The sequence below is a fragment of the Macaca mulatta genome, chromosome 13 (genome assembly GCF_049350105.2).
Source record: "Macaca mulatta isolate MMU2019108-1 chromosome 13, T2T-MMU8v2.0, whole genome shotgun sequence".
Taxonomy (NCBI): domain Eukaryota; kingdom Metazoa; phylum Chordata; class Mammalia; order Primates; family Cercopithecidae; genus Macaca; species Macaca mulatta.
The window spans coordinates 94,814,360-94,839,099 of NC_133418.1; the positions used below are offsets into that span (position 1 = coordinate 94,814,360).

At 43.7% G+C, this 24,740-nt stretch overlaps 1 long non-coding RNA gene across 1 annotated transcript in view; it reads left to right on the forward strand.

The window, feature by feature from the left end:
* The window catches only part of LOC144333806 (uncharacterized), a 28,059-nt gene extending 10,491 nt beyond the window's left edge, over positions 1-17,568 (forward strand). The window contains exons 2-3 of the long non-coding RNA XR_013402869.1: positions 15,756-15,837; positions 17,238-17,568. This is a non-coding gene — a long non-coding RNA (uncharacterized LOC144333806). The remainder of the gene's footprint in view (positions 1-15,755; positions 15,838-17,237) is intronic.
* Positions 17,569-24,740: the final 7,172 nt, after the last annotated feature.

The following is a 24,740-nucleotide window of genomic DNA, read 5'->3' on the forward strand; positions in this document are numbered from 1 at the left end:
ACATTTTTAATTTTAGTTTGTCCTCGGCTGTTACAGAGAATTGATACAAAAAAAGATCATGTGAAGAATTTGCATCTTCTGCAGAGCTACCAGTATCAGTCAGCACTAGTAGGTTGTAAGTAGCAGAAATCCAGCTTGAAGGAGCTGAAACATAAAAAGGAAATTTATTGGCCCATATCACTGAAGAACAGGAAGGGTGGTTGGATCTGGCCTTAGAAAACTTATAAGCAGCCAAGACTGGCTGGCTCTGTTGCTACTTGTCTTTCTCTTTGTAGGTTGGTCCCTTGTACTCCATGTTTACGTCCTTGTGGCTTCTTGACTGGAAAGTCTTATCCCTGTAGGCTCAAGTCGACAGAGTCCCAGAGAAGGATTCTGTTTGGCTTGGCTGGATCAGGGACTGATTGCCAAGGTTAGGTGTTTGGGGTCTTCTCATCGGCAGCCCCCATACCTCCCTAGTACCATAGGACTGGAGTTGGAGAAATGGCATTTCCCAAATGAAGCAAGGCTCTACTCAGGGCAGACAGAGCTGTGTTGTTATTATGCAGCTTGCAGGGATACCTTGCAACATCTGTTATAAAAGTTCCTCAGTGATTAACTTGCCCTTGAGCAAAGGCTCTGAGACAGGAACTGTTAGTGTGCTTGGGGAAGATGGGAAGACTTGGGAGCTCTGTTCAACAGAATAGTATCTGTATAGGACAATGTTGAAAGCCCAGGCTGAGAACAGATAGTAGACAGGCGATAAGTGTCAGTCAAAGAAATTTAGCTAGACTAATTCATTTCTTTTAAAGTTTAATTACTTTTTTTTTTTTTTTTTTTTTTTAACACAAAGACGTTAAAGTCTTAAGAACCTCAATTTCAAGTTTTCCAAAACCTGGGTTTTCAGGATCAGAAGCTCACTATTGGAAAATTGAATACTGTATGCAAATCTTTATTGAATGTCAATTAAATGAGTCTGTTAAATGTATATTGGTGATAAGACTGAGTGAATTAGGAGTTCTATCAAGATACCTTTACATCCTTACTGTAATTCTGAATTTTAACTGGTACCATCTCAATAAGCTTTGATCTGGGATTTTATCCTACGGAGTTCATAGGAAGCTCTTTGTTTTGATGAAGGTTGTAATCGTATCAGTAAGCGGAGAAGTGGCTCATGGCTAGCATATTTTTTATCTCTGTGGGTGTGTTCTCTGGCTCCAATGGACTTTGGAGAATGAGCAAATGGATGGCTTCTTGGGGAGAGAGAGAAAGAGATACAGAATTTCAAAGATACAAAGATAATAAGTACACGATGGATGGAATCACAGATCAATGTTTGTTTATGTAATTCTAAATAGGCTTCTCCTTCTCCAGCGCCATGGCCGTTGTGTTCCACTGTGTTCCTGGGAAGCCTCGTGTCACCTAACATGTACCAGGAAAAGAGGGTTAACTGTGTCCACTGTAACAGCTCTGTTTCACTAGTAAAGCTTAGGTCAGTTAGAATTCTGCAGAAAGACTTCAAGCAGGGCTGAGTTTTGTCTTTTGTGGACTGGCTATCTGAATTTCAAGATGAACACACCACAAATAACAAATAACAAGCAGTGGCTTTTGGCGATGCTACATGGTAGTGTAGTACACTGGCAGCCGTGTTTAATTTCTGTTCTTTTCTTTGCATTTTCTCAGAGCAGTGCTATTGTCATTGTGTTTATTTCCTAGAAAACATTGAGAAATATTAGGGTTTTCTTTCTTTTTTTTTTTAATCCAGTTTGAGTGACATATCTTGAATATAGAATAGACGTATGTGAAGTATTTTGTGTGAACGAGGTGAAAAGGAAGACAAAGGGTAAGAAAGCTTAGGGAAAGGGAAGGAAGTGGTTGGAGAACTTTTTACAGTTTCTGAAGACAAGAGGACCTTTTTTGTAAGCAAAAAAAAAGTATCAAGAAGTATTTAGTTAGCTCTGTTCTTCATGAAGTAATGCTTTATGCTCCCAAATAAATCACAACAGCATCATAACAATAATGATAGTAGTGGTATAGTGTTTATTATGTGCTCCTCAGTATTCTAAATATTTGTTACCCACATTGATTTATGTAATCCTCACAACAACTGTATGGAGTGGATCTATTATTAAGCCCATCTTAGATACAGATGAAAAATCTGAGTAATAGAATGGTTGAATAATCTGTCTATAACTGAGTACCCCCATTTTTCAAAGAGAAAGGGAATTAGTTATTTTTTAAATTATTATTTTCTTCTTTTTTCTTTCCTCCTTCTCCCCTGTTCCGCACTTCCTACTTATCTGTTTAGAAATGCAGTTATCACCTTTACCTTCCCTTCACTAGACACTCCCTACACAGCAAGCTTGTCTAAGTGTGTGCTTACTTAGAAGCTCCAGTGCTTCTGCCACTAGGAGATTGTCTCAGGAGACAACAGTCTGTTTACATTTACAACCTAAAAGTATGCCCAAGACAGAACTCTCTGTACCCGGACAGTATCTCAGACAATGGCCACTTTACAACCTAACTCTGCCTGCAATAGCACCAGCTTGACTTCTTGGTAGATAGAAGGCACAAATGCCAGTCACACAGAACCCCACCTGCTCGCTTCCTCTCCTGCATGCTGCTCATCCCAAGTCCCCTGCTTTCTGCCCCAAACGCGAAGCAATACCCTTAAAGGCAGGAGCCTGTACTTCTTCCCCTAAGCTCACTTTGGAATGAAAAGTCACTTTCTTTATAGCAGACTTTGCTCTTGTTCACTGAATTCGGCAAGCAGCAAGTGACTGAACCTGTGGTTCGGTTACATGTCCATGGCACACAGTAAACAGTGGTGCCTAATATTAACACTCAAACAGGATGGCCCCAGAGCCCATCCTCTTGACTACTGCTCTATACTACTTGATTGACAATTTTTCCTTTTCTACAGAACTTTATGTTCTAGAAATACTTAACATTCCCATGATCTCACATGGATGTATAGACAGTAGGGGGACTTTTGCTGAATCTCAGAGACTGCAGATCTCACAGAGCAAGTACATGGAAAGGATGAAATACAAACTCAAATATTCTCAAATGGAGACATGATCATTCTCCTAGTCCACAGTTATCTCCCTAAAGGGCAGCAAAACTCTAAGCCAGCAATTCCACTTCTTGAAACTTAGTGTATGAAACATTTATACCAGGGTACAAAAATATATACAAAGGAAAGTTCATTAAAGTCCTCTTTGTAATACCAAAAAAGCTGGTAATGATCTAAATGTCTATCAGTAAGTAAATGATTCAATAATTATAATACAGATATACTATGATATTTTGTGTTGTAAGATGTGTTTATATGTGCTAACATAGAATGGTGTTTGTGTAATATTTTTAAAGAGAAAAGAGCAAGTTAAAAGGAGAATTAAAGCCATTATTTTAAAAATCTTGGTTATAGGTCGGACAAGGTGGCTCACACCTGTAATCTCAGCATTTTGGGAGACTGAGGTGTGTGGATCGCTTGAGCCCAGGAGTTCAAGACCAGCCTGAGCAACATGGTAAAACCCCATCTCTGCAAAAAATACACAAATTAGCCGGGCATGGTGGTGTGTACCTGTGGTCCCAGCTGTTGGGAAGGCTGAGGTGGGAGGAACGTTTGAACCCAGAAGTTGAGCCATGATCATGTCACTGCACTCTGTGGGTGACAGAACAAGACCTTGTCTCAAAAATTAAATTAAATTAAATTAAATTTAAAAATAAATAAAAATCTTGGTTATATGAGGAGAAAAAACACACTTGTGTTTTTATTCTTTCAATAATTGTTATTAGAGCACTTCCTATGTACCAAGCACTGCTTTAGAAACTGGGGGTGCCATGCTAAGACCAAGTCCTTGCCCCTCATGGGTGGTGGACTGTAGTGAGAGAGAAACTGAAAAAGTAAATAACTGAATACTTGCAGATGATTGCAGATGCCTTGAAGAAAACTAGGCAGTGGAGTTGGGGTAGGGTGGCTGTTTGAGATTGCGTGGGAAGGAATATTTGAGAAGGGACAGTGTGTGCAGATGGTAGAAAAGAGCATCCCAGACAGAGGGGATGGGAAATTGGAGGTCCCTGAGTGGAAGGAGCTCACATGGCTTGGGAAGGCTTGTGGGGCATAGGCAATGAAAGGAAGGAGATTGAAAGTGGGGCAGATGCCAGATTTTGTAGGACTAAGGGGGTCGAGTTCTATTCCAAGTGTAATAGAAAGACAATGCCCATAGGCCAAAGCTCATTTTCATTTTGTGTTTTAAAACAGCCCCTCTGGTTCTCCTAGAAGCATGGAGATCAGTCCAGAAGTGGAGGCGGAGATCTAGGTGAGAGTAGATGGGGCTTACACCAGGGCCGCGGTGTAAGGGCATGGGGAGAAATGATGACATATGAGGTATATAACACGTTCCAGTAGACAGGACTTATGCATCGGACGTGGGATGTGAGGGAAAGAAAGGGATCAGAGCTGACCCTTAGGTTTTAGCCTGAGTAATGAAATGAATATTGGAGCCCTTTAGTGAGAGGGAAGCACGGGGGCCTCAAGGAATGGCTTTGGCAAGTGGGCGTAGGGTGAGGAGAGTCAGGAGTCCTATTTTGGACTTGTTGAATTTGAGCTGTGTGTTTGGAATAGGAGGAGAGGTTTCCTGGAGGTGATTGTGTATTCCTATGTATGTGTTAGCTCTCTGGAGTTGACTGGAATGGGAGACAGGTCAAGTGAAACTTACCCTTTTCTTCCGTAAGCTTCAGGTTCTTCTAAAAAACATTATTTTTTTTACGATAAACATCTGTTTCTTTTATAATTTTTAAAGTTCAAAAGAAAAAATTTGTATATGGGTTTGTGTAAAATAGGAAGTTTTGGAAAGAAACATACTGTGAGCAATGAGCACCCTTAAGCAGTTTATACACTTATGTATCAATTGGCTTTTTATTTTGTTAAAAAATATATATTTTTTGAGATGGAGTCTTGCTCTGTCACCCAGATTGGAGTGCTCACTGCGACCTCCACTCCCCCCGCACCCCCGCCGCCCAGGTTCCAGGAATTCTCATGCCTCAGGCTGTGGAGTAGCTGAGACTACAGGCGTCAGCACCACGCCCAACTAATTTTTTTGTATTTTTAGTAGAGCCAGGGTTTCACCATGTTCACCAGGCTGGTCTCGAACTCCTGACCTCAAGTGATCCTCCTACCTTGGCCTCCCAAAGTACTGGGATTACGGGCATGAGCTGCTGTGCCCAGCCTGATTGACTTTTTAAAAAGCCTGTAAACCCTTTGTAGTTTTCAAAAAGAAGTCAATAAAGTAAGGGCAGGTTATAATCTCTGCACCATCTCTGTTTTCAAGCAGGAACCCAAGGACACTGGTCTCCTTCCTATACCCCCAGTTCTTGGTAGCCTTCCTCCCTTGTCCGTTTTGTTTCTCCCCTTCTGTGCCTGGTACGTCACCATACCCTGGGATTAATCACTGCACTGTCCATAAGAAAGATTCATTCCCATTTATTGGTTAATAGGGTCAAAGGAAATCCTTTCTCTTTGGCAGTAGAGACCACATCCTTAAATTTGAAATCTTAACAAATTAAGTTTGTGGCAACACAGAACCGAAAGGACTTGGAAATAATGTAGCCCATCTCTCTCACTTTACAGATGAGGAACCCATGGCTTTGTGAGGAGTGATTAATCGTTGCAATCCCGGGTGTGATGCTAGGGTGACAGTGAAGTCTAAAGGAGCAGGTTGCCCTTTGTGACTTGTCAGATGCCCGTCTCTCTCTCTCTCTCAGTCAGCTCAGGCGCCTCAAGAAGCAGATGCCAAGATGGGATTAGATGTACCAAAGATGAAATGGAGGAAGCCCCTGGGAAGGAAAGAGGGACGTGAACCGCAGTAGGCCAAAGAGCCAACCGCCCGCGATGTAGATCTGACACCTGTGGAAGGAGAGAGGGAGGGAAGGAGGACTGGGTAGGAAGAGCTTCGGACAATGGGGCAACCCCAGAAGAAGGCAGCCTGTGAGCAGAATCCCACATCAGGCAGAAATCGCACCCGGTGCATGCTCAGGCATGGGGTGTGAGTGCCAGGGACAGTGTGGCTCTGTGGCAGGTCTGTGCGGGAAGCTGTGCTCCCTGCAGCCAGTTCTTTTGGAGGGAGGTCTGAGGCCACCACACTCCCTCTCTACTTCCTGTACCCATCTTCTCACTGCTGCATCCTCCACTGTGGGCCTGTTCCTATTATCCCCTTTCTATAGGTGCCTGATGCTGTGACCATGTTACACTCCTGGCCACTCTGCAGAGCTGCCCACTGACCTGTGTTTTGCACCCATTCTTTGCATGGCTCCTGGAGAACTTCTGCTCAGCTTTCAGGGCTTTTGTTTGTTCTTTCTTTTTTAAAAATAAATTTTTAAAAATTTGAGATGGGGGTCTCACTTTGTTGCACGGGCTGGTCTCCAACTCCTAGGCTTAAGTGATCCTCCTGCCTCGGCCTCCCAAAGTGCTGAGATTCAAGGAGTGATCCACTGTGCCTGGCCCAGACTTTTGTTCTTGATATAACTAGTCAAATTTAGAATTTCACATTTTTTGTTTTTATATATAATGGTATTTTTCTCACTACTGAAACCATCCAATATATTCATGGCACTTGCCTTCAGGGCATGTTCAAAGCTGTGTGCTTGTTCTAAAAATGTTCAGCCGAATCAAATGTACCCACCATCCATATATATGCCCATCCGTCCATCTGTCTCTATTTCACTCTGTTTCTACCTTTCTGTTTCTTCAAGCCTACTGTTGGCTCAATGTCTTACCCTTGTATGTAGTGTTGGAACACAAACTCCTATGTCTGGGGACACATTCTTTTCCACATTTTCACTATTGTCACAAATATGACTCTAGAATTTTTAAAGCCTAATGTCTGTGTTGAGAGTATGGGCAAACAGGCAGAGTCTCATACTCTGTTGATGATGATATAAATTGGTACAATATTTGTGGAGGGCAATGGGCAAAATCTATTACATTTTAAAATAGGCAAAAACTGGTCTCACATTTTCTACTTCTGGGAAATGAGACTAGAAATACATTAACACAAATAAATAGTTGTTTTCAGCAACATTTTTAATGTTGAAAGAAAAATATATATATATTTCCACCGTTATAAGAAATGATAAATCGTGACACAGCCATTCAGTAGAATACTGTGTAGCCATTGATAGCAATAAAATACTGATATAGAAAAAATGCCCAAAATATATTGGATAAGAAAAGTATGTTGCAGGACTATGTTTAGTATAATTCCACTTTTGGTTTTAAAAATGTAAATTATATATAAAGGTAGATAGATAATTTAGGTTATGCAGAAAATCAGAGTAGGCCAGGCGCGGTTGCTCACACCTGTAGTCCCAGCACTTTGGAAGGCCAAAGCGGGCAGATTGCTAGAGCCCAGGAGTTCAAGGCCAGCTTGGGCAACATGAGAAAATCCCATCTATACAAAAACAAAACAAACAAAACAAAAATTAACTGGGCATGGTGGCATGAGCCTGTAGTCCCAGCTACTTGGGAGGCTGAGGTGGGAGGATCGCTTGAGCTCGGGAGGTCAAAGGTGCAATGAGCTGTAATCGTGATACTGCACTCTAGCATGAGCCACAGAGCAAGACCCTGTCAAAAAATCCTCCCCAAAACAGAATCAGAGTAAAATATATCAAACCATTAATAGTATTTCTCTAGAGGTGGTGTGTGTATGGGTGAGGGGTATGGGAAGAGGGTGAAGGGAATGAGTATGGTCTGGGTATCTTACAAGAAACTTTTTATATTATACACTTCTTTAATGCTTATTTTTCAACAAATATATATGTAATATTTTTAAAAAATTAGATTCATCTTGAAAAATTATGGGACAAAATCACGACCAGTTTATGAACATTGATATAGTCAAGATAGAGAACATTTTTCCACAACCACAAGGATGACTCATGTTGACATAGCCACGCCCACTTCCCTCTCACCCTATTCCCGCTTTAATTCCTGGTAACTACTGATCTGGTACCCATTTCAAAAATGTTATATAAGTGGAACCACACAGTATGTAACCTTTTGGGGATTCGCTTTTCTGTCCACTCACCATAATTCTCTGGCTATTCCTCCAGGCTGTTCATGTATCATCAGTTCATTCCTTTTTGTCTTCCTTCCTTCCTTCCTTCCTTCCTTCCTTCCTTCCTTCCTTCCTTCCTTCCTTCCTTCCTTCCTCCCTCCCTCCCTCCCTCCCTCCCTCCCTCCCTCCCTTCCTCCCTCCCTTTCTTTTTTTCTTTTTTTTTTGAGAGGGTCTTGCTCTGTCGCCCAGGCTGGAGTGCAGTGGTGCCATCTTGACTCACTGCAACCTCTGCCTCCTGGGTTCAAAAGATTCTCCTATTTTCAGCCTCCCAAGTAGCTGGGATTACAGGCGTGGGCCACCGTGTTCATTCCTTTTGGTTGATGAATAGTATTTCATGGTAGGGATGTATCACAGTACATGCAATCATTTGTCATTGATGGCCATCTGTGTTGTTTCCAGTTTTTGTCTCTTATGAATAAAACTGCTTTAAGTACTCATGTATGGGTTTTTTGTGAACATGTTTTGCTACCCCTGTGGGATGTATGCCCACCTATGCAATTGCTGGGTCATACGGTAGCTGTGTGTGTGGTCTTCTAATCCACAAACCTGGTAAGACTCTCCATTAATTTAGATCTTCTTTCTTTCTTTCATCAGTATTTTGTAGTTCCAGCATACTAGTCTTATGTTTTGTTAAATTTGCCCTCCTTAAGCATTTTATTTTTTGAATGATTGTAAATAGTATTTTTTTTTTTTTTTTTTAGATGGAGTCTCACTCTGTCACCCTGGCTAGAGTGCAGTGGCATGATCTCAGGTCACCACAACCTCCGCCTCCTGGGTTCAAGCGATTCTTCTGCCTCAGCCTCCCGAGTATCTGGGATTACAGCACCCACCACCACGCCTGACTAATTTTTTGTATTTTTAGTAGAGATGGGGTTTCACTATGTTGGCCAGGCTGGTCTCGCACTCCTGACCTCAGGTGATCCACCTGCCTCAGCTTCCCAAAATGCTGGGATTACAGGTGTGAGCCACTGCACCTGGCCAGTGTTCTATTTTTAAATTTCAGTTTTTCACGTTTATTGCTAGTATGTAGATGTATTAACAATGACTGTATTGATTTTTGAACATGGAACTAGCTTTGCATCCCTGGAATAAACCTCACTTGTTCATGGCATGTAATTCTTTTTTTATATTGCTGAGTTGTTTTTGCTAATATTTTGGTAATGTTATGTGCATCTATATTCACGAGGGATATTGGTCTGCTGTTTTCTGTTTTTGTACTGTCATTGTTTGGTTTTGGTATCAGGGTATACTAGCTTCATAAAATTATTTGGGAAGTATTCCCTCATCTTCAATTTCTGGAAAAGATTGAATAGAATTGGTGCTAATTTTTTAAACTTTTCATAGAATTCTCCAGTGAAGCCATCTGGGCCTGGAGATTTCTGTTTTGGGAGTTTTAAATTTTTACTTAGTAGTTGTAGGGCTATTCACATCATACATTCCATATTGGGTGAGTTGGGGTAGTTTGCATTTTTTTTGAAGAATTGATCATTTTCATTTCAGTTGCCAAAGTTATGGATGTAAAATTGCTTATCGTATTCTCTTATCATTTTGACATATGCATGGTCTATAGTGATACTGCCTCTTTCACTCTTGATATTTGTATCTTTTCTGTTTTCTTTGTCAGTCTTGCTAGAGACTCGTCCATTTTACTGATCTTTTCAAATAACCAGCTTTCTCTTTTATTGTTTTTTCCTATTGTTTTTTGTTTTCAATTTACTGAATTCTGCTCTTTATTATGGTATTACTTCTACTTGTTTTGGTGTTTGTTTTTCTATCTTCTTTCTCAGTGTTCTTAGGTGTGTAGCTAGATTATTGATTTCAGGCTTTTTCTCTTTTCTATTAGAAGTATTTAGTGCTAAAAAATGTCTCTTCAGTGGTGTTCTAGTGGTGTCCCACAAATTTTGGTATGTTGTATTTTAACTTTTGTTCAGTTCAGTGTATTTTTACAATTTCCCTTGAAACTTTCTCTTGGCCCAGGAGATATTTGAAAGTGTGTTGTTTAGTTTCCAAGTGTTTGGAGATTTTCTGTTTTTCTACTATTGATTTTTAGTTTGATCCCATTGTGATCAGAGAATATACTCTGTATGACTTCAATTGTTTTAAATTTATTAAGTTTTTATTTTTTAAATGACACAGAATATAGTTTTTCTTGGTATGTTCCATTGGCACTTGAAAGGAATGTGTATTCTGCTGTTATTGGATGAAGTGCTCTCTAAATGTCAGTTAGATCTTAGTATTGATGGTATTGAGTGCTATATCTGTCCTGATTTTTCTGTCTTGTTTCTCTCTGTTATACACTTTTGAGAGAGGTTTAAGTCTCCAACCATAATTGTAGATTTGTCAATTTTTCTTTTTAATTCTATTAGTTTTTGCTTCACATATTTTAGCTCTGTTTGGTGCATAAACAGGATTGCTGTGTCTTCTTGGCTGGACTTACTCTTTTATCATTATGTAATGCTCCTCTCTGTCCCTGGTAACTTTTTTTTGCTTTGAAGTCTACTTTATCTAATGGTAGTATAGCTACTCTTGTATTCTTTTGATTAATGTTTTCATGGTATATTGCTTTCCATTCTTTTACTTTTAAAATCTATATTGTTATATTTGAATTAAATGTCTAGTAGACAACATAGACTTGGATATGTGTTTTAATCCCTCTGCCAACCTCTCTTAGTTTATTAAGACAATTTGAATTTAGTGTAATTATTGCTATGTTAGGACTTAAATATGCTGTTATTTTCCCCCATATTTGTTTTCTGTGATTTTTATTTTTTAGTTTTTATTTTTTTTCCCATTCCTGTGGGTTACTTGAAAAAATTTAAAAATAATTTGTTTCCTCTAAGTACTTTTGGTTTGATTTTGATTTTTTTGTTTTAAGACAGAGTCTCGCTGTGTTGTCTAAATATAGTCTCAAACTCCTGGGCTCCAGCAGTCCTCCCACCTCAGCCCTTTTAAGTAGCTGGGATTACAAGTGCATGCCACTGTGCTTGGCCCTCAGTTATACTTTTTTGAATGCATGTCTTTGTTAGCTTTTTAAGTTGTTTCTCTAGGTATTTCATTATATGTACATAACTTATTACTGTCCATTGCCAACATTTTACCAGTTCAGATGAAGTGTAGAAACCTTAGTTCTTTTTGCTATCTCCATTTGTAATTGTCTTACATATTTCCTCTTTACAGAGAATAGCATCAGAGAGTGTATAATTTTTTGCTTCAGTGATCAACTAATTTTAAAAACTCAAGAGCAGGAAATATTGTACTTACCCATTTTTTTTGCTTATGTTCTCTTTCTTTCTTCCTATTGTTCCGATATTCTTTTTTTTTTTTTTTTTTTTGAGACGGAGTCTCACTCTGTAGCCCAGGCTGGAGTGCAGTGGCCGGATCTCAGCTCACTGCAAGCTCCGCCTCCCGGGTTCACGCCATTCTCCGGCCTCAGCCTCCCAAGTAGCTGGGACTACAGGCGCCCGCCACCTCGCCCGGCTAGTTTTTTGTATTTCTTAGTAGAGACGGGGTTTCACCGTGTTAGCCAGGATGGTCTCGATCTCCTGACCTCGTGATCCACCCGTCTCGGCCTCCCAAAGTGCTGGGATTACAGGCTTGAGCCACCGCGCCCGGCCCCAATATTCTTTTTAAAAACCATTTTATTTTTCTTTTTAGAGAATGTTCTTAGCTATTCTTCCAGTGTAGGTCAGCTAGCAACAACTTTGTTTGGTTTGTTTTCTTTCATTGAGAATGTCTTTATTCCCCCTTCATTCCTAAAGGATATTTTCTCTAGATATAGAATTCTGGGTTGACAAGTCTTTTTTCAACACTTGAAAAATGTTGTGCCACTTTCCTTTTGAACTCTATGGCCTCTTTTGTGAAATCTGTTGTCATTCAGATTGTTTTCCCCTTACACGTAAGATGTCTTTTTTTATTAGAATTCTTTTTTTTTTGTCTTTAGTTTTCAGAAGTTTGACTGTGACATGACTTAGTATAGATTTCTTTGGGTTGATATTGTTTGGAGTTTTCTTGGCTTCTTGAATCTGTAGATTTGCATCTTTTGCCAATTTGGGGAAGTTTTCAGTTATTATATCTTGGAGGACTTTTTCATCCTGGCCCTTATTTTCCCCTTTTTCCAGAATTCTGATGACACCAGTGTTAGGTTTTTTGTTTTAGTCCCACAGATCCCTAAGGCTCTGTTCTTTTTTGTTTGTTTGTTTTGTTTTCAGTTTGTATTATTTTCTGCTCAGATTGAGTAATTTCTGTCTTCAAGTTCACTGGGGTTTTACACTGACTTCTGCTATAAGCTCATCCATTAAATTTTATAAAAATTTCAGTTATTATGATTCCCAGTTCTAAAATTTTCATTGTTTCCTCTTTATGTCTTCTGTTTCTTTACTGTGTGTTTTTATTTGTTTCAAGCATGTTTGTAATTGCTCACTGAAGGATTTTTATGATGGCCACTTTAAACATTTTGTCAGTAATCATCTTTGTCATCTTGGTGTGGCATCTTATTATTTTGAGACAGGGTCTCACTCTGTCACCCAGGCTGGAGCATAGTGGCATGATCATGGCTCACTGCAGCCTCAACCTCCCAAGCTCAAGTGATCCTCCCAACTCAGTATCCCCAGTAACTGGGACCGCAGGCACATATTACTATACCCAGCTAATTTAATTTTTTTGTAGAGACGGGGGGTCTCTACAAAATTGCATATGTTACCCAGGCTAGTCTTGAATTCCTGAGATCCAGTGATCCTCCCACCTTGGCCTCCCCAAGTGCTAGAATTGCAGGGGTGAGCCACAGCACCTAGTGGTGGTGGTATCTATTGATTGTCTTTTTATTCGGTTTTAGATCTTCCTGGCTCTTGGTATGATGAATATTTTTCTATTAGAATTTGTATATTTGGGGTTTTATGTTATAGGATTTTTAATCTTGTTCAAACCTATGTTAGTTGGCTCTAGCAGGTGTTGAATAAAATCTAGTGTGAGCTCACTGGGGGTAAGGGAAAGTACTGCCCATTTTGCCAGGAGTGGGGACAGAAGTCCAGATTCTCTGCTTTGCCTCCGTTGACACTTATGAGGCAGTGCTCCTCCGCGCTGCTGGGTGGAGGTGGGTGTTCTTGATTCCCTCTGGGCTTACACACCCTGGCTGGGAGGGACACTGCTCCCTACATGGCTTCACTGACACCATGGGAAGAGGTGGCTTGATTTTTACTAGGCAGTGGTATAGGTCTTAACTCTCCACTAGGCCTCCTCCAAGCCCCTAGCCCCTCCCTAGTGGGGAGAGGGAGGGTTGTCTCATTACCACAGGATGGGGGCAGAAGTTGAGGCTCCCCACATGGTCTCCACTGCCACCACATGGCTGGATGGTGGGAGGTAGGAGGGGTCGCTGCCAGCTGGTAGAGATGAAACCTCTGGCTCCACACTTGGCCTTCTCTGACACCACCCTGGCAGGGGGCTTGGGGCACCTTGCTACAGCCTGGTGAGGGTGGAGTTGAGGTTCCCCACTGGCCTTTGCTGGTGAGGGGCGGGTATGGGGCCACCGTTGCTGTTGTTGTTTCCTGTAGCATTTGGCTGGAGTCGAGTGGCTGTTGTCTAAAGGTTTTCTCTTTTGCTAGGCTGCCCTTTTCCTGGTCTTTTGCTAAAGAAAGCAGACTTCTGTTGGGGATGTTTTTGTGTGTGCCTTTTGCCATTTCTGAGTTGCCAGCTCCTTTAGCTCCAAGACAAAAAGAAAACTCCAGGGACTCACCATTGTATCATTCCCTGTGACCCAAGGCCCCTAGCCTGTCTGCCTCCTTCCCTCCATCTTCAGATTCTCCTGTTTGTTTTATATATAATGTCCAGGGCTTTTACTTGTATTTAGAGGGACAAATAGGGAAAAGTATGCCTCTTCCTGGAAGCAGAAGTCCTTGGGTAACACTGAGAAAAGGGCAAACTGTAAGGATAGAATCTAATGTCAGCTCAGCCCTCTGTTTACTCAAGAAGCCCTGCAGGGCCCACAGCAGGGATTGCACCAGAGGAGGTGAGGAGGGGGAGCAGGTGGGGCTCCTGTCACAGGCTGGGTTTTTCTGGAAGCAGACTCAGAGATGGAGTTAGCATGTAGGAGCTCCATTACGGAGTGCTTTTGGTATCAAACCTATGGAAGGGAATGCAAGAGGAAAGGAGAGGAAGGGGAAGGGGAGAAAGAAGGGGAAGGCAGGGAAGCAGGATTGTGTAGATGGAGATGCCAAGGCTCCATGGAAGCCACCGCTAACCTACCAGGGCAAGCTGAAGATAGGATGAGCTTCCATAGCTGTCCTAACTTGGGAAGAGAAGGTCAGGCCTTTGTACACCTGTATTGCCAAAGCGTGTGTGTTACCCCGAAAAGGGATGTGACCCTTGGCAAGACAGCCTTCTTTACTGAGGTCATCCCCAGGGGTGGTGATGGCGGAGGCTGGCCTTGCAGCAGCCAGGGGATAAGTCCTTCATTCTGAAGGGTGCTTGTGACATGCCGCGGACCTGCCACGCTTACCTTTCTTCAGCTAGTGACAGAGAGCTCTGATCACAATGCTTCTCTGTGGCCAGACCTGGGGACTGACGGTTCCCTGTTGATCGTCTATGTCCTTGATGCTGTTCTTGAGGAAGGGGTAAGCCCTGGACATGGAATGCTTTCCCTGGTTATACTGGCTGGACCCCAGCAATGAGTACAGAGTTCTTACCCTGTTCCCTTCCATCGTGTCTGACTCCAGCCACCTTGGCTTCAATTTAATCTCCTCTTTTTTCAAGACAGAGCTGCCACCTTTAAAGACATTATTGTTAACAGTACTAATAATATGACTATACTTGATTGAGTATCACTATGTCTCAATCGATTTACGTATTTTATTTTATTGAGTGCTCATAACCACTCTATGTGGTAGGAATCATTATTGCTCATTTTGCATATGAGAAAATGGAGGCTCAGAGAGGTTAAATCACTTGCCCAAAGCCTATAAGTTACTAAGAAGCGGGGTCAGAACCAAACTCTTGTGCTTTTCCCACCCTCTAGTGCCGTCTGTATCCTGTTCAGCAGGGTCTCAGCTGGCTTAACAGAGCCATTATCATGTAGCAATACAGCACATTCACTTTGTCCGCTGTGCAAAATGAGACTGCCACATGCAACTTGGGTTTTAAAAAAGAATTTGGAAGAAAATATTTCAAAATATTTACTTTGGTTACCTCTAGACTAGTTAGGGTTACAGAAAATTTTGAAAAAACTTTAGCATTTTCTAACAATTTTACAAGAACATGTATTACATATATAAGTAGGAAAAAAAAACCCTTTTAAAAAGGAAAGTAAATAGTGAGACAACAAAATTTGTTCAGAAATGAAGCCAGCTGTCAGTGGGCATGGTGTGAAAGAAAAGCAACAGAGCCTGAGAATAGACATGATTTGTGGACTCTGCCCTCATTTGTTGAAATGATTGCATTTATATACTAGATGTCTCTGAAATGCAGATTCTAAATCCATTTTGTCTAAGTCAGTCTATTTTGGATAGACTAGGGAAAGTGCTTATATAAATAAATATTGTAGTAATTCCCTCCTAAAGTTATAATCATACATCTATTTGTACCTTATAGTTTACAAAGCATTGAACGTATACTCTCTAGTTTGATCCTCCCAACAATAATGTGTAAGGCGTTGCTTTCTTCTTTCTACAGGTATAAACTCAGCCTGAGATTCCAGAATATTCTGTGTATTGACCACCACAGCAAGAAGAAAATCTCCATGTAGGACTGAAATGTAAGTCTTATGATTGCTCAACTTGGTCTTCTCTCTACCATAACGCCTTTGAATTGAGTTATCTCACAAATAATAATCTCCATGTCTGCTTGAAGTAGATTTGTTTATAGGGCATTGCTTTCATTCATTCTGAAGCTGCTGAGCACTAGTGTAAGCCAGGCTTTCTCCCTTGCCTGGGGATGCAGCAGTGAACAAAGCAGACTCGATCCTCCTCTCTTGAGTTTTAGTCTGTAGGCCAGAAGTTGGAGGGTAGGAGAGGAAACTAGAGGAGCAGCGTCATTTCCAATGGAGGTTGAGAATGATGAAGATGAAAAGCATAATGCTGGGGGAGAGAAAGACTTGTTGGTGTGTGGGTGTGGGGCCACTTCAGGAAGGGTCTTCAGGGGGCCTTTCTGAAGAGCTGGCACTGACGCAGTACCTGAAGGAGGAAGCCAGTAACCATTGAGGGGTCAGAGCCTTCGGGTAAGAGGGAACCATAACAGAAGACAGCCCGAGGCTGTGGGAATGGACTTGGCTTATTTGAGGAAGCAAAGGAAGGTTTGCATAACTAGATTGGGGGCCCTTAGAGGGTAGTGGACCCTGGCTAGGAATGTGGCCTGTGACTTACTTCCTACAGTAAGAAGTCCTCTTCTCCAGGACCCTTTCTGTGAGCCACAGCCAGTGTGGTCTGGTGGGTTCCAGCACTAGCTCTCACTCCATCCCAATCTTAGGAAAATGGGTCCCTGCATTCCCAGCTTCAATCTCCCTACCAAGAAGTGCAGGGTTGTCACTGTCCTCTTCCTACTGAATTCATTTTTTCCCTTCCTCACAAGAGGACAAGCTCTGTGAAGACTGTAATGAGGTCACTCCTTTCTGTCTAACTTCTCTACACTCCCAACCCATCCATACACCTACACCCAGAAGCATCCAGGCCACTTTTGTTCAATCATGGCAGATCAACTGATATACAAGCTAGGGATTTAAGAAATCCACAAGGGTTGGAATAAGCTGGATTTATTGGCCAGTTGTAAAAACTGGTACTAATATTTATGAGCTATAGAAAGAAAAATAGAGGCCTGCGTAGGCCCTGTAGCCAGCTGCTAGCTCCCAGCCACCCCCACCATCTGGGCCTGGAGACAGAACCCACTCTCCAGTACTTTCCTGCCCCCAGGGATGACTTGCTGGGAGGATAATGCTATCTTGCCTGGGATTTACCCATCTGAACAGCCCATATTTCACACCTGTGGCTCCCCACTAACTACACCTCCTCTGAAGAGTCAGCGAAAGGAAGGAGTCTTGCGGGAGGGGTAGGTGATGTTTGCTCAGCTTCACGCCTAGAGATAAAAGAGTGAGCTTTCCAAAATTCCAGTCTGATCTGTACTCCCCCACTTCATGCTGGGCTGTACTCCTATCACCCTCAGAAAGAAGTTCCCTGTCCTGACCGGGCGTGGTGGCTCATACCTGTAATCCCAGCACTTGGGGAGGCCGAGGCAGGAGGATCACGAAGTCAGGAGATGGAGACCGTCCTGGCCAACATGGTGAAATCCCGGCTCTACTAAAAATACAAAAATTAGCTGGACGTGGTGGCGTATGCCTGTAATCCTAGCTACTCGGGAGGCTGAGACAGGAGAATCACTTGAACCGGCGAGTCAGAGGTTGCAGTGAGCCGGGATCGCGCCACTGCACTCCAGCCTGGCGACAGAGAGAGACTACCTCTGAAAAAAATACAAATAAAAAGAAGTCTCCTGTCCTTACACTTTCAAGTCCTGCAAATTCTAGCCTCTGCCTCCCTCAGGGCACCCCCACTCCATGTTCTGTTTCTCTGACTCTGTCTTCTGGCCTCTCTTAGTCCCTGGCATTGGCCATTCTAGCCTCTTCCCTATGGTTGAGAATTCTCTGTGCCTTTCCCCTTGCCTCACTCTTCGGCAGGTAAACTTATTATCACTTTCATCCGTCATGTCTTGTTTAAATATGGCTGCCTTGTGGACCCCATGGGAGAGCAGCTTTCTGTTCCCTGTTCCCTCAGCCCCCAAGCCCCATCTTTGGCATCTTGTCATAATTTGGCTTTAATGGCTGGCCTCCCTGTTGGCTATAAGACCCTGAGGACAGTGGCTGCATTTCTCCTATTCCTAGGTGGTTTTTTTCGGGTGAAGGGTGACAGGATGTCACTGTGTCACCCAGGCTGGAGTGCAGTGGTGCAACCATGGCTCACTGCAGCCTTGACCTCCTGGGCTCAAGTGATCCTCCTACCTCAGCCTCCCCAGTAGCTGGGACCACAGATTTGTACTACCACACCCAGCTAATTTTTAAAAGTTTCGTAAAGATGGGGTTTTGCCATGTTGCCCAGGCTGGTCTCAAACTCTTGGACTCAAGCAATCCTTCTGCCTTGGCCTCTCAAAATGCTGAGATTACAAATGTGAGCCACTGAGCCTGGCCACAGGTGTTCTTCCTTCCTCACACAATGTCTGGCATAGTAGCCATAAAACTTGGTTGCATGGATGAATAAGTGAACCAGGAAGGCCTTTGAAGCTTTTTTAGCACTGCTTAGGTTTCAGGGTGAAATTTGGGGGATCCTTTGAACTTCAGTTTCTTAAACTCCAGCAAAGAACAGGACCTGTAACTGGGAAGTGAAGGTGAGAGAACCACAATGACAGGAGCGTTTTCAAGCTCTGACCCGCTAGCCTAGAGCCTAGTGCCAGGCCCTGCTCTAGGCTCTTTGCATGAATTACCTGGTGAATCTCACAATTGCTGTTATAATCTCCATTCTTCAGCCAGTCCTGGGAGTAAGGGGAAGGGTGCGTGAGTACCAGGTCGGAAGAAAAGCAAGAAGTAGGTGGTAGAAACTCTAAAAGTTTAGAGTTCCAAAAGAAAGAAGCAGGCTCAATTTGGGAGGTCTGCTGGAAGAAACAGAAGAGGCCCCATGACTCTGGCTTCAGGGCCAGGGACTGTGTCTGGGTTGCTTGGTCAAAGACAGACAGGCTTCACCCAGAGCTGGCCAAATGCTGGACACTGGGCTAAGAGGGCTTTATATCCCTGCTTCATCCAACTGCACAACAGCCCACCGAAGAAAGGGAGCTTCAGAAAAGTCACTTGCTCGGTGTCATACAGCTAGTGGCAGAGTTGCAACTGCAAAGTCCCCTTGTTCACTGGGGCATTCCCAGATGGTCAGTGAAACAGCAAGCTCCGGTTCACTTCCTGAGTGTAGCCCAGATGAGTTCGTTTAAAGCACTGACAACGTCTTAGAGATTTTATATATATATACTACACTGCTCAGAGCAGCAGAGGCACGCCTGTAAGAGCAGATGCAGAACGGGCCTTCGTTCCAGTAGGAGAACAATTGTAACTGAGGTTCCTTGGTCTGGGGGCCACCAGAGAATCCTCTGAGCTCAGCCCAGCCTCTCGATCAGAACATTTTGGGCTAATGCCCCAAGTCATTTCTCTGCTGTCTGACTGAGCTTCCTTCCTCTGATAACCATAAAGTGCCGTCTCTTCCATAAAAACAAAAATTTTCTTCTAAAGCTGTCTTCCACCCCCAACCACAAGCCCAAGGTCTCTTATTTCTTATAAGTTTCTGCTCCCAGAGCCATTTTATTTCTCCTTGTTGCATGATCAACTTTTCCCTCTTTACCGGGGACTTTCCTGCTTTTAGGACTGAAAGTCCTTGGTCCTAGGCAGCCCCCTCAGTCCCAGGTAAAAACCAGAATGGTTGGTCACTGCTCTACACTAGGTGAGGCTAGAGAAATGCTTTTTAATTCTCATCCATACATCAGTTTCTTTTGCTGCTTCATGTATGCAGCCTGTCCGATTTTGTGACAAACCATCACCAACATTCCCAGAAATTGGCAGGTCATGTGCAGTGTACTTGTCTGACCTAGTGGACTTGTTGCATACATGCACTACCGCTGTTGGACACTAGATGGTGGCCTCACACCCTTGTTTAGAGAAAGTGCGACACTGAACCGGCCCTTAGGAAGTGCTGGGCATTTGGGAAGAACATGGGCCAGAGAGAAGTGAAAAAATATATGCTTATGGGACAGCCTGGAAGAAGCAGACCAGTGTGCAATGGCAAGCCCTAAAAAGGAAAAATATCAGATTTGGCTTAAAATTCCTTAAGCATTTAGACATTGGGGTGGAAAGAAAGGCATGTTTATTTCACCGGGAAGTGGATCTGCTTTCACCAGCTGATCCGAATAACTTGTCCACTGGGAATATATCGTATAAAGGAGAAAACAAACAAACAAAAAAACTAACAAGTTGGTTAGATGCAGGGAACATTTTCTGGGTGGGTTTAGTTACAGCTTTGGCTCCCTGGCTAAGCAAATATCCCGATACCAGAGCCGGTGCTGCAGGTGTGCTTAGCCAGCCCAGCCAGGGCCGAAGATGCTGAGAAGCCCGGAGGAGGCCCCTCCCGAGGCTGAGTGACTCACGCCACCTGCAGAGAACACAGTTGCCATGAGCCTTGCTCATCCTCCTCGAGCAGCTAAATTTATATTCTGAGAACAGAACACTGTGGCGCCGGAGCTGTCAGGAGGGAACAGGGAGGAGATGGGAAGGAAGAGTGCCATCATCTTGGAGCGGGCTCGGGGGTGGAAGTGGATTCACATTCTCAGGGCTTTGTAAGTGAGCCCGCAAGATTTTTCCTGGAGAAAGTGGTGTCTGAGAAATTATAGTTTTTCTTTAAGTGTTGCCCTCTCCTCCACTTAAACCCCAGTAAAGGCTGTCAAGGTCAAGGGAATAATCTTCCCTTTCATTCTCTGAAGGTTTGCTGAAAAATCAACTCACAAAAGGCAGGTTCGTAAGAGAAAAGGCATACACATTTATTAGCATGCACAAGGCTGAATCAGAATGACTGTCCCGTGTCCCAGTGGGGCCCCGATACTTACATAGCGTATTTCAGAGGGAAGCGGGGAGATGGGGAATATAGGTACTTCTGTTAAGAGGCAAGAAATGATTACTAGGGAGAATGAATGGATCAGGAACACAGATTAACTTGTAAATCATTCTCTCTGGAAATTGAATGAGCCTGAGAGATGGACGTTTTCCTGTGAAAGGGTCTCTTCAGGCGTGGTTACATTGAATAGATAATAAGATAACAGGAAGAGGAAGGAAAAATAATTACTTTCCTTGGTGGGTTGATCTGGTCTTTATGCAGATAAGATAAAAGTCTCTTCTAGCATCTGTTGATCTCTAAGGGCCTTCAAAAGACTCATTATAGGCCAGACGTGGTGGCTTATGCCTGTAATCCTAGCACTTTGGGAGGCCAAGGTGGGAGGATTGCTTGAGCCCAGGAGTTCGAGACTAGCCTGGGCAATATAGTGAGATTCCCCAACCCGCTCCTCCACCTCCCCGCCACTGCCATCTCTACAAAAATAATTTAAAAAATTAGCTGGGCACGATGGTTCATACCTGTAGTCCCAGGTACTCAGGAGGCTGAGGTAGGAGGATCTCTTGAGCCCAAGAGGTCAAGGCTGCATTGAGCTGAGATCACATTGCTATACTCCAGCCTGAGTGACAGAGTGAGACCCTGCCTCAAAAAAAAAAAAAAAAAGTTAAACCCCAAATCCTCATTATGCCAAGGAGCCATATTTTGGGGTGAAGTTGCCTGTGCCCCTTCGTTACTAACAAGTTATGCTGCTGAACTCCCTTTCAAAAGCTTGAGTTAACGGTTAACACCCTGCCCTTCACAGGACATACTCATTAACCCAAAGAATGGTGGAGCTGGGCTGGCACTCAGTGGCCCAGAGGCTTTTCAAACTGCTGGGGAGAGCTAGCTCTCCATACTCACCCCAGGGTTTTCTTATACAAAGATGTATTTAATTCTGCAAGTAGAATGTTTAAGATGTCTAAAGAAGCTGTTACCACTTTTTATCTCTTTTATTATGAACTCTGGAAAAACTGGGCTTGAAAAAGAAATCCCATACTAAAAATACAAGTTTGATTAATTTTACAAGCTCAGAGAGATGAAGTAGAACCACAGCCTTCCCCTAGAGCTGGTCCAGCAGGATGACTAAGCCCAGGCAGAGCCCAGTCATAAGGCACGCTTTTCCTGCCCTGATGTCATGTCCTTGGAGTGGGTTAGAAGAGGTCTCTAAAGCAGTGGCCTGGAGCGGAGTCACAGCGTGGAAGATGAGGGGGTTTGCAGGAGAAAGCTTGAAGGAGGCCTCACCACGGAGCTTCAATGGAACCTCACTGAACCTCAGTTGCCTTGGTCCTTCAGAGAGTGGGACTTTGATGCCTTAAATCTGTTTTTTTCTTAGACTCTGGGGCTAGAGGAAGGCTTTCACTTTTGCATCTGCCCTGCAGGTGGGAGTCTGATAGAGCACCAGCTGAGGACAGCCCTGAACTGCAGGGCTGGCAGGAATGATCCAGACTGGATAGAGACTCCATGTGAGTGGTGGTGAGTAGTAGTGTGACCGTAGGCAGATAATCAGGTATCAGCAGGGCAGAAGAGGGCTCCCCCGACACACAACAGGAGTGTTGGGCGACCATCAGGCGAGGGTCAGGTCGTGGTTAACTGTTTCTCTAAAGTAATAATTGTTCACAGCAGTACCAGGGAAAGGCAGTCTCCAGTCTTCTAATACATAGAAAACATCTGAAACTGGTGATCAGCAGCTTCCCCATAAGATCTCAGGAGAGGGGAGAAGTAACACAAGACCCCAGAAGTATGTTGTATTAGGGTTCTCTAGTGGGACAGAACTAATAGGATACGTGTCTATATGAAGACGAGTTTATTAAAGAGTATTGACTCACACGATCACAAGCTGAAGCCCCAAAATAGGCCGTCTCCAAGCTGAGGAGCAAGGAAGCCAGTCTGAGTCCCAAAACCTTAAAAGCAAGGAAGCCAAGAGCACAGCCTTCAGACTGTGGCCGAAGGCCTGAGAGCCCCAGGCAAACCGCTGGTGTAAGTCCAAGAGTCCAAAGCCGAAGAACTTTGTCTGATATTCGAGGGCAGGAAGCATCCAGCATGGGAGAAAGATGAGGGTCAGAAGACTTAGCAAGTCGGCTTCTCCTGCCTTCTTCTGCCTGGTTTATTCTAGCGGCATCAGCAGCTGATTGGATGGTGCACCCTTCCATTGAGGGTCTGCCTCTCCCAGTCCACTGCCTCAAATGTTAATCTCCTTTGGCAACATCCTTACAGACACACCCAGGAACAATACTTTGAATCCTTCAATGCAATCAAGCTGACACTATATTAACCATCACATATGCCACTGCATAAAACCCCAAGTCAAGAGCTCAAGCCACATACTTGGTCTTTCCAGTTGCCCTCTTGGCCTTCTTCCAAGTGTACCTTTCTTCCTTCCTTTCATTACTACTGTAGAACCTTTTTTTTTTTTTTTTTTTTGAGATGGAGTTTTGCTCTGTCACCCAGGCTGGAGTGCAGTTGCGCAGTCTCAGCTTACTGCAGCCTCCACCTCCTGGGTTCAAGCGATTCTCCTGTCTCAGCCTCCTGAGTAGCTGGGATTACAGGTGCACACCATCACAACTTGCTAATTTTAGTATTTTTAGTAGAGACAGGTTTCACTATGTTGGCCAGGCTAGTCTCGAACTCCTGACCTCAAGCAATCCGCCTGCCTTAGCCTCCCAAAATGCTGGGATTACAGGTGTGAGCCACCGCACCTGGCCTGCTCTATAGCTTTTTAATAAACTTTCACTCCTGCCCTAAAACTTGCTTTGGTTGCCAGGCGCAGTGGCTCATGCCTGTAATCCCAGCACTTTAGGAGGCTAAGGTGGGTGGATCACCTGAGGTCAGGAGTTCGAGAATAGCCCGGCCAACATGGTGAAACACTGTCTCTACTAAAAATACAAAAATTAGTCAGGCGTGGTGATGGGCACCTGTAATCCCAGCTACTGAGGAGGCTGAAGCAGGAGAATCACTTGAACCCGGGAAGAGGAGGTTGCAGTGAGCCGAGATCGCGCCATTGTAGTCCAGCCTGGCTGACACAGCAAGACTCTATCTCAAAAAAACCAAAAACCAAAAACCAAAACAAAACTTACCTTGATCTCTCCTTCTACCTTATGCCCCTCAGTCAAATTCTTTCTTCTGTGGAGGCAAGAATTGAGATTGCTACGGATGCAGAGGGATAACCACCACCGCTAAGAGTAGAGGGAGGGAGCCTTGAGTGGGAGGAAAACAAGCCTGGGTCTCTTAACTCCCGAGTCCTGGTTTCTTCACCTCTAACGTTAGGTATAGTAATAGAGGCTCCACCCATTGCCCAGGGTCGTTTTGAGAAACAAGTAAAATGATGAAGGTGACCAGGTGTTTTAAAATAGAAAGTCAAGTATTTAAAATAGCTCACATGTTTGAGCACTGACGACGTTAAGCACTTTGCCACCAGCAGTGGAACTTCTGTGGTGGCACTTCTCACAGAAGTGCCTGTGAGAAGCAGTGACACCCTGACACGTGCACACGGGAGCCCCGCGTTAGGCCGGGTAAGGGCCGGGACCTGGGCATCACGCAGGCTTGGATGTGGACCTGCCTGCAACAGCTCCCTCCTGGGTGTGATGCTGAAGGGGGTGCTTGACACCTCTGAAGTCTCAGTCCCCTAAGGTCACCCCCAGCTTATAGGATTGTGCTTCTGTGGATTAAACAAGACACAGCAGTCCTCCCTTATCCATGGTTCTGTTTTCTTTCACCAAAAATATTAAATAAAACATTCCAGAAATAAACAATTTATGGTTTCAATTGAGTGTCATGATGAAATCTCACACCATCCTGCTCCATCCTGCCCGGGCATGAGTCATCCGTGTGTGCAGCACATCTGGTGTCTATACCCACTACCCCTTAGTCACTTAGTTACTGTCTAGATTGTCAGATCAAAACCATAGAATGGGCCGGGCCTGGTGGCTTATGCCTGTAATCCCAGTGCTTTGGGAGGTGGAGGCAGGGGGATCATTTGAGGCCAGGTGTTTAAGGCCAGCCT